The following is a 14,949-nucleotide window of genomic DNA, read 5'->3' on the forward strand; positions in this document are numbered from 1 at the left end:
CATCTTTTGGCTTACTTAGGCATCACTTCACATGTGGGTACAATACGATGTGTGTTCTATATGATTAGATAGGGCCTCATCAATCTTAAAAAAAACGCTGGTGTGTCCTTTTTCTTTTTGGCTCCCAATTTCAGCCACTGGTGCAGCTGTGCCACTGTAAGTCCCTTGTAAAAGTGACACAAATCTATTTGAATTGATGGTGTTTACCCTGATTTCCAGACAAAGAAACTCCCCTTGGTGCAAAAAGGAGTTTCTAATAGGGATTCCACTGAGGTATGTACACAGGTAGCTAATTGGTCCCCATCAGCAGGACAAATCCAGAGTGGACAAGGGTTAGACAAGTTTCTAGCACTAGTAGAAGTCTTCAAGCCAGGCGTTAGAGTAGAAATAACTTCTTATTGAACCATCCATGGAGGTGCTACATATACATCAGTACATTTTATATTCAAAGTTCTTCTTTTATTACTAGAGGGTTTTAAATTAATCTTCTAGGACAGTGGTTCTCAGAGTATGCATACTCTGGGGATATGTAGAGGTCTTTTAGGGGGTGCGCCAATTCATCTAGATCAGTGTTTCTCAGCTTGAGGGTCACAAGCCCAGGTGGTCATCAGGCAGGGTTGGGGGCATTGCAAGTATAGAGCTGGCATTAGAGGTTGGCAAGCAAGGCCACCTCATGCAAAAACCTGGGACCTCAGACCACAGGAACCCTTCAAGGTTGAATTATATGCTTGAGCCCTGGGCTGTGGGGCTCAGGCCTCAGACTCCTGAAAGGCTGGGGTACAATAGTCTGGAAAGGTCGAGAAACAATGGACGAGGCAAATGACAACCTTGATTTAACTATATGTATATATTACGACACAATCATACGTTTGACAGAATGCCATTCTGTTCTTTATTCCCCCTTGAAAATGGAACACATGGATTCGTGGGGGAGGGGTCTATCTTTAGTGATAACACAAAACAGTAGCAAACTGGCCTTCCTATTTCACTTTGAGTTCAAGTAGTAGCCATGCACACAGCCTAGTGTAAAATAGGATTAGAAATTAGCACCTGACTGTATATTCATTACAAGAGGCTGTTCTGTCACATCTGTCTCACTAGCTTTCCAGTTATATTATGACAGACACAATCCAGCTGAAGTGTAAATGATTTGTCTTGTTGATAGTTAACAATGGGCCTAAGGAATGAGTTGTTGTACTTCAGCATTTTAAAACTGCATATTACATGTTTTTCCCATTCCTGCCCAAACCTCTGAATTCTCCTCTGTCCCCTTCCAACTTAATTCACAACATCATTTTCACAGCCAACTTATTCTTATATTTTTCCACAGCCTGACCAGGAGACACAAATATGATGCTTATCACAGTGCACACCATATGTTGCGCAACCTACGCAATCTTAGAGCTTCAAGGAAGTGTTTTGATCCAAAGTAAATAACCACCCTGTACATAATTTGTATTATAACCTGACTTTTGGGTGTATTTTGCATCTCTCCCTTCAGTGTTCAACATTAAAATTAAAGGTGGCCTTTGGGAAATGAGTTAAAAGGTCTTAGGACACATTTCTGGTAGACAGCTGTCCAGGTCACAGAAGCCATGATCAATGTTGACATTAACGAGTATTCTTTTTGGCAGTTCTTCAAGGGGTGAAAGGTGGCAGCTAATTTAGCTAATTAACATTTGAGAGCAATGTTACACAAGTGTTATAAGCAGGAAGTCAATCACAGAAACTAAACTGCAGGGAAGAAAACTTAAGCTAGACAAGATATCAAATTATAATTAATATAAATGTAATACAAAAGTCAAAACAACCCTGTTGAAAGGAAATGGAGTTTAAAAAAAAAAGTTTCAACCTTGTCAACACAATGTGTTTTGAAATTCTTGTTCTGAAAAATGTCCAAGTGGCGATGTACCTGTGAAACCTCTCTAGTTTGACAAAACAACATTTCCAGTGGAAAAATGGTCCCTCAGAAACAGTTCAGCCAGCTCCACCTACAATATACTGGAGGAACTAAATTGCTACACAATATACCTGTAAAGTAATATATGTACAGGGATGTCATCCAACATATTTGTTTGCACCAGCTGAACTATTGCTCTCAGATCCTGGTGACCGAGGCTCTGTTGTTATTCCATGGGGCATATGAGGCTCAAAATAAGAGCAAAAGATCCCTATTTGTATTGCAGAACTGTGCTGCTAGAGTCTGAGCCAAGCTGGGAGCTTTGCAGCAATGTTGGCTGATACAAAGTCATCCAATAACAGTCAGGTTTGTTGAAATAAACCAGGTAACTAATGCAACACACTCTTGCTGTGAAGAGGAACGCCAGTTCTGTGGGACTTAGCAACACAGTACAAAGGAAAGCTGTTTAGACAGCATAGCTGGATGATGGTGTGGGGGCATGAAGTGGCAGAAGGAGCTGAAGCATCATATTGCAGCAATATGGATAAGGCACAGAAGCGGGAGTAAGAGAGACTTGCTTTCTTCCTAGATCTACAATGCTTGATACACATAGACTGCAGCCCTCACAGATGGGGGGTAAGTCCCTTCTGCTTTCTGTGCCTCCATCTCCTCTCCCATCCTTTTTCTGTCTTGATTATTTAGGGTCTGAGGGAGGCACAGGCACTTGCTATGTTTGTACAGTGAAGCCCAAAGCAAGGCTGAGGCCTCTAGGTGCTACTGTAATACAAAGACATAACGGCAGGAAGCAGAGGCCTACGCTCAGCAGCACTAGATATGGGTGACTGAGTGGCTCAAAGGAGCTGTATGGAAGGCTGCATCCTAAAACAGAGAGGCACAGTTCACTCCAGCTTGTGTGGGCCAGCTCTCTGTGTATTTATTGCAGAAGACCTAGATTACAGACTTCCCTACAGATCACATTCGCCTAGAAGCAGAACCAAGAAACCCCTTAAAATTACAAACTCTCACTTCAAGGGAGATCATTTCAATATACCAGTTGAGTTTATAATGCTTGATACGCATACACTGCAGCCCTCAATGATCCTATGCCTGCAACCACATAGCTTTTCCTTTCCACATCATAGTTGAAACTCAGGCACATCGTTCACACTGCTGTTGCTATCAGAGTTTCTCTAGAAGTTACTGTAGCTTCCCTGATTGGTGTGGACCTGGATTCTCCATACAGCCAAATTATGTTACAAAGATCCCTTGAGGCAGTTCACAGCACGGCTTTATGACAAAAACAAGCTCCGTGCACGCTAGTCGAAGAAGCTGTACTAACAACAGTGGGGCCTAATCACAAATGAGCAATAACTTTGGTGTTTGGTAAGTTCTGTCAGTGTCAGGGTGTGGGAGAGCACTCTTCTGGAAATGTTCCATGGAATTTAATGGAGAACGACAGAGCCAATTTTGTCCCTCAATCTGTCCCCTATATAAGCTTCTGTAGCAGCATTCGGGGCCATAATGTGCATCCCAAGGGACAATTCCTTAGTGTAGAATCAGCGTACAGCCACCATACAGAGCCCATGTTGTCCTCATACCCCTCGCCCCATCCTTGAGCTGGGACATCCTGACAGTGAGGTGGTGATGGAATGGAGTAAGCTAGGAAGAGAAGGGGAGACCATCGCTTCCTGCAGTGCCCATTGGCCAGGAACAGCAAACCACAGCCACTGGGAGCTGCAAGCAGTCGTACAGGTTGTACTCAGGAAATCAAAGCATCTGGCACCCTGCCAGAGGCTAAGCTGGACAAAACGGCATCCAGCCAGTGCCCCTCACTCTTGCTTTATAATCCTCACAGCTTTTTTGGCACTTCTACAACCCATCTTGTTATTCCCCATTTTGTAATCGTGCGTTTGACTTTTCTTTCCAAAGAGGAGTACTTTGCAATTGGCATTATTTAATTTCATCTTATGGAATTCAGACCCATTATCTCATTTGTCAAGGTTGTTTTGAAGTCTAGTTCTGTCCTTGTGCTTGCAGCCCCTCCCAGTGTGGTGTCACCCACAAATTCTGCTAGCACACACTTCACTCTGTTATCCAAGTGGTTAATGGAAATACTGATTAGTATCAGACCCTGGACCAGGGCTGGGGCACTCCAAGAATTTGATAAGCAGTCAAGCGCCACATTCCTCCACGATCTTAATGGAGGGGGGTGCAAGTTCTGGCATGGAGGTTGGATGCAGAAGGGAGCTTGGGATAAGGGACTGGGGCGCAGGAGAGTGTGTGTGTGATCTGTGAGGGACTTTTGAGTGAAGGAGGGGGGCTGTAAGAGAAGGTTTGGGTTTTCTGGGCGGGGGGCAGGGCAGGCAGAGGTTTGTGGGGAGTATAGGGCTCAGGTGCCAGAGGCAGGCTCTGACTGGGAAACATTTACCTGGGTGACTCTTGGCCAGCTGCCCAGCAGGCTCTCTGCCTTCCATGCCATAGCCGGCTGCTCAGGGTAATTGGCTGGCAGGCAAGGTGTGTCTGTGAACTGCTGCAAGCTTGGGGAGAAGGGGACAGAACTTCGCATGCTGCCTGTTCCTCAAACAGGCAAATCCCATTGGCCAGAATCTGGCCAATGAGAGCTGCAAGACTCCTCTGGGGGCAGGGATAACACACAAAGCCTCTCCCCTGCCTGGGCTTGCAGCTGTTCACAGAGAAACAGGCCCCACAACTGGCTTTTCTGAGCGGTGTATGAGGGCAGAGCAGGCAGGGAGCCTGACTGAGGCTCCCAGTGTGCTGATCCATTGGCCATGTTTTGCCCAGCTGTGCCCTGGAGTGTTCCCTTTGGGATTCCACTACATATGCTCTCCCAGTTTGACAACAAGCCATTAATAACTGCTGTTTGAGTATGGTTTTCAACCAGTAGTACACCCATCTTAGAATATTTTCATCTAGATCACAATTCCCTAGTTTGTTTTGAGACTCAAGTGAACCCGTGTCAATAGACTTACATAAAAATAATACCAAGATGTATTACACCTAGTTCTTCCTCCCCATCTACAAGGTCAGTTCCCCTGTCGAAGAAGGAAATTAGGTTGGTTTGGCATGATTTCCTTATAACCCTATTAGCTTCCAGGTATTTAAAAGAAGACTGTTTAATAATTTGTCCCAGTATCTTTGCAGGTAGCAAAGTTTCCCACCGGTCCTCTGTATTTCCATTTTTTAAAGAGATGTATTATATTTGCCCTTCTCCAACCTTCTGGCGACACATCACCTTTCTCCCCTGACATATCACCCTGCACTGGAGTCAGTGCAGCCAGCTTTATGCTAGCCGAGAGCACCTTACACTGGGCATTTGTTCAGATGGCCCATTACAGAGAGATTCTGCCTCATGTTGCACCAATGTCCAGTGCAGAATGGATACTGCCCCTAACTCATTACCACCCTGACAGCCTTAACTTACATAAACAGTCTATCACTCAGGCAGGCTCAATGACTTCCCCTGGATCGCTATGTAACCTTTCTGTCAGGTGAAGCCAGGCCCAGGTTCAATATCTAGGAGTTCTTCTCTATTCATCCAACACAGAGCTAGCTCAAACCCCACCCCCAGTAACCTGGGAAACTCACACACCACCCCTGGGTGCCTCTGAGAGGCAGTACTTCCCCTCTCACAAGAACAGAGACTTAATAAAAGGGAGGGACGTAACTGGGCATTAATTTGGGAAAATATCACAAGCAGGGTTCTAAACATAAACCATTAGTAAAAGTTCTACCCCAAGCAGGTTGGGCAATGTTCTTTTCCTCTCAGGTTCTCAAATCCAGCATCTAAAAAATGTCCCCTTCACATGCCCAACCCTTTTCTGCACCCCACTTGTAGTTGCTGCCCTAGGTCAGGGCAGACCTAGAGGTCAGAGGTGCATCCACAGAGTTCATCTCCCAGCCTGCATTCAGGGAGGTAAAGAGGCAACATATTCCCACCACACTGCCCACTTGCCATCCATCTGCTCACTGCTGTGGCTTGTTGGTTGCTCATCCGCTTCACTGACTTCACTACTGCCACCCTGCTGGCTGCCAGCCACCGTTTGCTGCCATCCACCTCTCAGCTGTGACTTCTGCCCATCAGCCTCAATGATTTCAGCTCCCAGTCAGTGCTTTCCACTCGTAGCAAACCAGATAGAAGAAAAGACAACACCAACATAATCAGCATAAGGAAGAAGGTCTTAATGGCTGTGTCTACACGTGCCCCAAACTTCAAAATGGCCATGCAAATGGCCATTTCGAAGTTTACTAATGAAGCGCTGAAATGCATATTCAGCACTCCATTAGCATGCGGGCGGCAGCGGCGCTTCGAAATTGACGCTCCTTGCCGCCGCGCGGCGCGTCCAGACGGGGCTCCTTTTCGAAAGGGCCCCACCTACTTCGAAGTCCCCTTATTCCCATGAGCTCATGGGAATAAGGGGACTTTGAAGTAGGTGGCATCCTTTCGAAAAGGAGCCCCATCTGGACGCGCCGCGCGGCAGCAAGGCGCGTCAATTTCGAAGCGCCGCTGCCGCCCGCATGCTAATGGAGTGCTGAATATGCATTTCAGCGCTTCATTAGTAAACTTCGAAATGGCCATTTGCATGGCCATTTCGAAGTTTGGGGCACGTGTAGACGTAGCCAATGATGCCTATTTAGCTCTATTCTTGGAAAAGCAGGGGAAGAACACCTCAAACCAGTAGTCAAGTAGCACTTTAAAGACTAACAAAATAATTTATTAGGTGAGCTTTCGTGGGACAGACCCACTTCTTCAGACCATAGCCATACCAGAACAGACTCAATATTTAAGGCACAGAGAACCAAAAACAGCAAGCAAGGAGGACAAATCAGAAAAAAATTATCAAGGTGAGCAAATCAGAGAGTAGAGGGGTAGAAGTGGGGGGAAGGTCAAGAATTAGATTAAGCCAAGTATGCAAATGAGCCCCTACAGTGACTCAGAAAATTCTCATCCCAGTTCAAACCACGTGTTAATGTGTTGAATTTGAATATAAAAGACAGTTTGGCAGTCTCTCTTTCAAGAGTGGTGTGAAAATTTTTCTTCAATAACACGCAGACTCTTAAGTCATAAACAGAATGGCCCACTCCATTAAAATGCCAGCTAACAAGTTTGTGGATCTGGAGTGTTTTTACGTCTGTTCTGTGCCCATTAACTCTTTGTCTAAGGGAGTTTGAAGTCTGTCCAACATACAAAGCATCTGGGCATTGCTGGCACATGATGGCATATATGATATTAGTTGAGGAACATAAGAATGTGCCTGTGATTCTGTGACTAACCTGGTTAGGTCCAGTGATGGTATCTCCAGAAAAGACATGTGGACAAAGCTGGCAGTGGGCTTTGTCACAAGGAAAAGTTCCAGCACTGGTGTTCCTGTGGTATAGACTGTGGCTGTTGATGAGAATTCTCATAAGGTTGGGAGGTTGTCTGTAGGAGAGAACAGGCCTGTCACCAAGGGCCTTCTGGAGTGTGGCATCCTGATTCAGGATAGGTTGTAGGTCTTTAATAATTCATTGCAGTGGTTTGAGTTGGGGACTGTAGGTGATGACCAGTGGTGTTCTGGTCTTGGCTTTTTTAGGCCTATCTTGGAGTAGCTGGTCTCTGGGTATTTGTCTGGCCCTGTCACTTGTTTTTTTATTTCTCCTGGTGGCTAATTTAGGTTTATGAATATTTGGTAAAGATCTTGTAGTTTTTGGTCTCTGTCAGTTGGATCAGAGCAAATGTGATTGTACCTAAGGGCTTGACTGTAAACAATGGATCTAGTTATGTGTGCGACACATTAACACATGGTTTGAACTGGGATGCGAATTTTCTGGTCGTTATAGGGGCTCTTTTGCATACTTGGCTTAATCTAATTCTTGACACCCCCCCATCCCCTGCCCCTCTACTCTCTGATTTGCTCACCTTGATAATTTTTTTTCTGATTTGGTTCTCTGTGCCTTAAATATTGAATCTGTTCTGGTATGGCTATGGTCTGAAGAAGTGGGTCTGTACCATGAAAGCTCACCTAATAAATTATTTTGTTAGTCTTTAAAGTGCTACTTTACTGCTTTTTTGTTTTGACAGTAGAGTCAGGGAAGTGTATGCAGACCCCTAGCCAGAACAACCTTCCCCCACCGCTCTTTTTTAGAGGGCTAAAAGTTTCTAGGGCCCTCTCTCTTTTGGAGGGCTAAAAATCAAGCCGCTGCTTAGCAAGCTTCTTTTGCTAACTGTGAGCCCTTTCCTTTGGAACAAATTAGCACAGTCCTGCTTTTCTGTATTCCCACAAAATTTCAAACATTGGTAACCACATTTTAGGTATTCCTGGACTTATTACAAACATAGTTGGTGTTGGGTCACAAGTTAAGCTAATGAACAAAAAATATCACTCCAACAGCTGAATATCTAATAAATCTAAACTAAGAAGAGGCAAAGTATATTTACATAGACACACACACTGTCCCTGCCTGCTTCCAGATAGCAGTTTTAAGGGACACATTCCTTCAGAACCTGCTTGCAGCTGCATGGATAAGAGTCGCAGTGCCAGGCCTTAAAATAGTAATAAGGTATAGATTGATCAGTGATTTAGGCCAGAGGTGAACAAACTGGGGGGGCAGGCCCCCTCAGGAGGGGCATGAAATTTAAGTAAGTGGGGCACAGCATGATTGGCTGCCATGTGTCAGGCTCATCCATCTAATTAAAAATGCTGAAATGTGTTACTGTTTTTGTCTGTGTATTCACATTTATATACCAATTAATAAACTACAGAGTTATTTTCTCATGCATACCAAAAGGTTTTTTTTTCATATTATCATAAATTAAATTTCCGTCAGTTTGGATTACATTAGACAGTTTGGGGGGCCCTGCTAGTTGCAGGGATGAAAGGGGGGCCCTGATGTAAAAGTTTGCTCACCGGTTTTAGACTGTAACTTTCTAGATCTTCCTCCGCTTCACCTGTGTTTGGACAGCACCAGACACAATGGGATTTGGCTCTGTGATGAGTGTTCTTAACTGCTATTGCAATACAACTAATTAATTATGAATAATTGTTATTTAAATTATAAATTATTATTATAAGTGAAAGCTAACATTGTTGAAGTTGCCTAGTTCTCAGGTTCTTGCCAACTTCTACACTGTAAAGCCATTTTGTACCATATCACCCCATGCAGTAACTTTTCTTTCTAAATAAATATAGACACAGCATTCAAGTGTAATTATAAGTATAGATAGCCTCATAATTCAGTTCAAGAAGTTCTGGTGACTGCACCAACCAATTAAGTGTCACTCCACTAGCCTTTGGAAATAATTCTGGTACTTTTATTCAAAATGAGTTTGTTTTTTTATTTAGCATTACCATGCTCTGAATACATGACTTCTTCCCCTTCCCACCCCACAGCTCCTATTTCTGCCCCAACCTTCCCCTCACATTGCATTTTCACTTCCTGTGCTCCATGCGGACAGAGCTGGTGGCACTGTTTTCCCTACTGAGAATATTGCCAGTCCTAAGCATTCACAAATCATGCATCACACTTAAAAACAAAAATACTCCTCACCCCAAGACTGTCATATATATGCTTAGGGTAGAGATTCTTTTATTTGCCTTCTGGTTTCTGACTTTCTAGCACCTCACCAGACCCACAACAAGTAGAAATTTTATTTTGAGAATGAAAGTTGAGATTCTCACATAAGCAGTTGATTCCAGGAGCTGGGAGATGAAGAAAAACACCAGTGTTAGACTTGTTAAGAAAATAATGGGACTTCACAACACTTTCTTTACTGAAGCAATCAAGGCCATGTCCTCCAGTAGGGGTGATTGGTTTGATCTCTAGGTGAAATGTTGTGCCTGAAAAGCTGATTGCAGAGTCATGTAATATCTCTCTAAGGTGCCCAGTTTCATACTGCACTCATGTGGAGCCAGCTGGGCTTCTGGCAGTCATGCCTAGTGGTTGAAGCAAGATTTCAGCCTATCCGTTGAAGCTGGGTCCAAGGGAGGCAATAGCCAAAAACAAGGAAACAATCAGTACCAGAGACAGGAGCCAAATGCCAGAGTGTCAACAAGAGTCATAAGGCAGAGGCAGACAGCGAAGCCAGCAGCTGCAAACAGTGACTAGTCACTGGATTGAGCAAGCACTGATGTGTTTGGGAGCCAGCCTTATACCATGGCTGCTAAACCAGCAGCCAGTCAGGGTTCTGTGGCCACTGGCAAACAATTTCAAGGCAGTGCATACAGGTTTGTTGCTTGCCTGGTAATGAGGGAGCAATCAAGCAGTTAGTCATAGCAGCTGTGCCCCTGACAGTGGGTGAACAGAGGTGGTTGGTGGGTTGTTTTTTCATTTTTGTACATGAATCACAGCACATGATTGCGTCTAGTGCTTCCTGCAAAAAGTTGGCAGCATAAGTCTTGAGGTGTGATTTGCAGTGAACACAGCACACTTCTATGCTTTCTTGCACTCCACATAATAACAAATTCAAACAGACATTTTAAAAAGTGTGCATGTCCTGAAAAGCAAGTGGGGAAATAGACTGATACTATTCACCTTTACAGTGTCTTACACTTGAATTTCTCAAAGCACTTTCCAATAAGTCTTACAATAGTAACCTATAAAATGGGTAAGTCTGTGGGGCCAATATGCCAGCAGAGATCGTATGAAGCTCACACCAGGCTTCTCCCTAGGTGTAAACATCTGGAGGCTGGTACAGTTCATTCTCAAAGGAGAGCACTGCTTTTTCCATGCTGGCATGACAGAGAGAGCCAAGAGCTCTGAGCTGTGGTAGGTGCAAAGGAGAAAATAAATTGGCGCCGTAACCAGGAACCATACTTGGCTCTTGCACATGAAGTTGGTGGGGCAGCAGCACAAAGTGACAACACAGTCAAGAACCAGTTTCTCAGCTTTATCATTCAGTGCATGATCTAGGAACTCTCTCTTCCCTGAAGCCATTGCTTAGGGCAAGGTGTATGAGCTGGGGGTTAGTTTATTTGTCCTTCCATTTCTGCTGTTTAGCAAAAACTGTACGTAGCCCATAGTCCTGGGGAGGCAATCAAAGACATGGGAAGTGAACACATTTTTTACATTATAGTGCACATAGAAGTAATAAATAAAATCAGTAAATAACCTGCCCATTTTAGAAATAAAACACACAGAGGCTAACTAGCCCTTGGGCATGCAGCAAATCAATGCAGAGCTGAGCATTGTACACCAAACTGTTGACTCCCAGGCCCCTGCTTTGCAGGAACTCGAAGGGTCCTCCTCTATTTTACCTCCTGAGTGCACCTCATCCTCTAGGCTTCACATTGTCAGTAAGGCCCTTCAGGTTATGAGCTTCCTTCAAAGGAGATGAGTATTCCTCTTTAATTGGCAATAGTCTTGCTATCATGTGATACCAGAAACTACTTTTTGTGAACATAAATACACACCACAGATTCACTCTGTTATCTTTATGGTATTCCATCAACCCAGATTTCTCCCCCAAAGGACCGGGGTCAATTTCTGCTTTGAGTTACATAAGAAAATGGGCCTGCATCACCAAAGAATTTGGCTGCTGGACCAGGACTCAGACCCACTTCTCCCAAACTAGGCTGGTTTTTCTGCTCAATTTTCCTTCATCTAACAGACTATTTCAACAGAACAAGGCAGATGATGATAAACTACTAAAAAATAGCACAGCCTGGAGGAAAATGCATCCAGAAGCGGATTTAGTCTTGCCTTGGGATAGTATCCAGTTCCTTGTACTGCATTTCACTCCATGATTTGAATTATTTACATGCCAATAAATATAGAGCTCAAGTGTTTCAGAGAAACTAAATCACTGTGACATAGCATAACATGACAGTGCCAAGTACCATTAACATCTAGGGCCACATACCATATAAACACCACAGTCATAAGCCAAACGCACACATAAGGAGTCAGACATAAAATTAAGTTAGTAATTAGTATAAGTGGTGATTTTCATCTGCAGGATTTTTGTATCGTAAGGATTATTATTTCCATTTTACATATAGTAGCAGAAGTTATTATAATTATTATCCCTCAGTATTATATCATAGGGTTGTTTTTGAATAAATTATCTTCATAACATACAAAATCTTTACACATAAAAGGAGAAAGATACTATCTAAAATTTATCCCTCATGAATCACCAATAAATCCAACCATGAATTGACCCCATGAGTTTAGGTAGATAAACCCTCTGCATTTTATGCACTCAAATACTCATTCTCCATTGACTTTCCACAACATTCTCATAGTGCCTAAGTCTGAGAGTCCTGGCTGCTGAGGATCACCAGTTGTGATGTCCTGTGCTCCTAACATGTTCTTGAGCTGTTCATTCTTACCTGCAGGAATTGTTCCAAGGACTCCAGTAATCACTGAGGAGATCATTGTTCCATTCTTCTTCATGACAGAATTCTTCATACTTTGCCATTTTCTCTTCTTGTTTCTTTTTTAAGCTTCTGTCTCTTGGTATGGCAGTATCAATTAGCATGGTCTTGTCTTCTTTTTTGTCATGACTATGTCTGGCCTCTTTGCCTGCACTGTTTAGTCAGTGACAATTGCCACATCCCATTAAAGCTTAGCTCTTCATCCTCTAGAGCATGTTCAGTTTGGTGGTTATGATACTGCATCATTGGCTTAACTCTATACTTGCCACAGAGATGCCAATGGAAATGTTTGGGAAAACTCATTGGCTATGTCTACACGAGCAATTTTTTTTTTGAAAAAGCTGGGGCTCTTTCAAAAAATCCCATGGCGCGTCTACACACAAAAGAAGCTGACAGGAATGCAGCAGAAATTCAAGGAGACAGCCAGACCAAGAATTGGGAACATAATCCTGAGAAAAAGCCTTGAAAGAGATTTTTTAAAGCAGAGTGCTGCAGGAGGGATATTTCTGAGGCAGGTTATGGTGCTGAAAGAGGATTGGAACCATCAGCAAAGAAACCATCCCCTGCTTTTCGACTCATTCTGTACTCAGGGCAACGGGAGTTCATGTACAATACATTGTTTGTGAATAAACAGGAGTGGTTCAGAGAAATAGCCAACTCCAGCATCAGTTCCTCCTATTGGAAAAAGCCTGCAAGGCCCCGGAAATTAGCTGATTGCTTGGGTCAACAAGATTATATAGAAGCTGCAGGCTAACTGTCGACATCCACTCCTCCAGCTTTACTCCATCCAGATCATCAACATCAGCGAATCCCCAGTGGGAACAGCGTGAATTAAAATCATCACAGTAGTCTAAAAGTCCTGAGAAGGTGGACAGAAAAGAAATTGGTCAGCTGGCAGATGAAGGTTTAGAGACAGATAAGAGTAACATCTGTCACTTGTGCAGCCTTCCATTCAGTTATGTCACAAAGGCTACATCTAAACTCGAGTGTTTTTTCAACAAAACATTTTTTGACAGAACCTGTGGCGCATCAACACTAAAAGTGCATTCTGTCAACATGCTATTGATAAAACTTGGTACTTTTGTTGACTGCCTTCTGCCTCTCCCCACGAGGCAGAACACCTTTCTTGACAGAATCTGTTTACAAAAAAGTCACGAGGACACCCTGGAGCGCCCTCTGTTGACAGACAGAGGTTCCAGGTTATTGGGCAGCCCTGTCTGCTGTGCTTCCAGTCAGCCGTTCTGTCAAGAGACAGCTGGGCAGTCCAGCCACTCTCTGTCAACAGAGCAGATCACTTTTTGGATCCGCTTTTATGTGTGGACACACTGCCAACAAAAGTTTTGTCAGAAGATCTCTTCTGTTGAGTTCTGTTGACAGATTGCTGTAATGTAGATGTAGCCTTAGACCTAATGATTAAACTAGAGATGCTGGAGTATGTTCCCTATTGCAGGGTCCCGTCTGATATTGCCTATGATGGAGATGAGACACAACACATACCAAGAACTGATAATTGAGTTTCAGTAGTAGAGTTTGTTTCCTGAGGTACAATGATCTGTTACAACTGGAGGAGGATATATCTCTTGGTCATTGAGATTCACTCACTATTGAGGTGTGTCACCTTGGAAGCTGACTCAGCGCTAGGGCTTGTGTTGTTGGCCTTGAAAAGTACCCCATTAGAGGACTCCTGGCTGTATTTGTCTTCCACTTTTTATGATGAGAACTTGAGATGCTGTTTTTCACTGTCTACTTTAAATTTAGCTTTTTGCTACTGATCAAGGATTCCATGCGAAGGCAGCATAGTTGCTCCCTTGTATTAATGATATATGCAGGAGAAAGACTCATATTGTTATTAGAAAGCTTTATACTGAAACTTTCACTCATGTGATTAATATTTTCTTGGTCAAGCAGTTCCATCAACAACCATTACTATTAAAAATATACAGTCATGAGTGTAATTAAAGTGTAAAGGGACACTAGTTGGTCCCTCCTCCCATCTTAACTTTAGTGGCTTATAGGCTTCACACCCAAATTCAGATCTATACAACCATTATATAACTTTTAAAAAATTAAAACAGTAGGATTAGACTGCACCACACAGACAACTGCAACTAAAGGGTGGTGAATGCTACACTGCCTCAAAAGCCATCCAGGGAAGGAGCTATATAGTTCAGGAACCACAATCCCCTTTCTGCTGGAGGACATAGTATTTTGCTGCTGGCCATCTCAGATGCAAATTATTACAGTACAGCCTCACACTGTCCCTTCTTTGTTGGCTGGCTGCTGTGAGCACAGCCATGCTCACCCCTTTCCCTGCCTGCCTGCCCAACTACTTTGTGAAGGAGAAGGGGTGAGCATACAGCTTTTCTCTGTATCTGGACCCAAGATCTGGGTCACCATCAGATGAGTGTAAGATACGTTCTAACTCATAATGTGTAATGATAGCAATAATAATGTAGACTGTAGTTAATGGTTCTCAGTAAAAATAATGTAACACTGGTTATCAGTTACATTGGTTTGTTACTGTGAAGACGTAGCACAAAAGCATTTCGTTTTATTATTGCCAATTCAGACAAAGAATTTAAATACATTAAAACATTTTTAAACTTTTAAAAATATCCCGCAATTGTAGTTGTGTCCGACTGATTTGACAACTCACTTTGGCTACAGATTGGAGAT

The 14,949-nt window shown here is 43.3% G+C and overlaps 1 protein-coding gene across 1 annotated transcript in view; it reads left to right on the forward strand.

Moving 5' to 3' along the window:
* Nucleotides 1-14,949, forward strand: part of RCL1 (RNA terminal phosphate cyclase like 1) — a 108,258-nt gene that overhangs the window by 48,029 nt on the left and 45,280 nt on the right. The gene's annotated exons all lie outside the window — the stretch shown is intronic.

Source organism: Carettochelys insculpta, chromosome 5, assembly GCF_033958435.1.
Source record: "Carettochelys insculpta isolate YL-2023 chromosome 5, ASM3395843v1, whole genome shotgun sequence".
NCBI classification, from domain to species: domain Eukaryota; kingdom Metazoa; phylum Chordata; order Testudines; family Carettochelyidae; genus Carettochelys; species Carettochelys insculpta.